The sequence below is a fragment of the Laccaria bicolor genome, genomic scaffold (genome assembly GCF_000143565.1).
Source record: "Laccaria bicolor S238N-H82 LACBIscaffold_10 genomic scaffold, whole genome shotgun sequence".
Taxonomy (NCBI): domain Eukaryota; kingdom Fungi; phylum Basidiomycota; class Agaricomycetes; order Agaricales; family Hydnangiaceae; genus Laccaria; species Laccaria bicolor.
The window spans coordinates 312,369-313,233 of record NW_001889881.1 but is presented as its reverse complement, the minus strand read 5'-3'; positions in this window follow the sequence as shown (position 1 = coordinate 313,233).

Here is an 865-nt window from a genome sequence, read left to right as displayed (position 1 = left end):
TGAGGTGCTCAGATCCCTGCCTGACAGCATAGCGACAACGAGCCATTATCGGTATGTTTTGGCCACCTTGAGGAGGGAGAAAGACCGGTTGCGTGAACAAATCGATTCAGACCGTGATCTGGTTGCAGCAATGGACGCTACTTTAGAAGGACTACGGCCATTCATCCCAGACGAGATCCCAGACAAGGGGAAGGGGAGGGACAAAAGGGATGGACCAGGGTTTAAGTAGAAGATTAGATCACAAGACCGAGGTTGGTTCGCTATGTAGTTTGCACCCGGGCACGGTTGAAGATACCCGCTGCCGGATAGTGCTCACATTTAATTGGTCGTAAGACAAGCCTCCCGGCTCAATTAGTCAAACGAACACCTTTTCAACCCTTGTCTTTCATGATAGGAAAACATGATGAACTACGAAGTGACACTGCTGAAACCGGACACAGACTAACATCATTGAACATGCTATGTATTTCGCACCCGGGCATGAATGACTAACATCATTAAACATGATAGGTTTAACTGACGAATGAAACTTTCTTGGACCGGGTGGAACGAACACTTTCTTCAGCAATCTTTTTCGACCGTTCTCGGGTTACTATACCGAGTTCCCCTGTAGAAACCTTGCCTTTCATGATAGGACGAGGTTTTGGTTTTGGCTTGGTGGGGACATCAATAGATGGTTGCTGACTGGGACCGGCCTCTGACTCCTTTTGTTTTGAAGGGACTGGTCGTTTTGCGTTGACACCACTTGACTTAGTGAAATCAAAGCTATTCGAAGCTTTGGTTGTGTCCGACCTCAGATTGGTTGCTTGAGCTGGTTTGACAGTGGCTTGGATAACAGNCTGAGGCAGCTCGGCATTTGACTTTG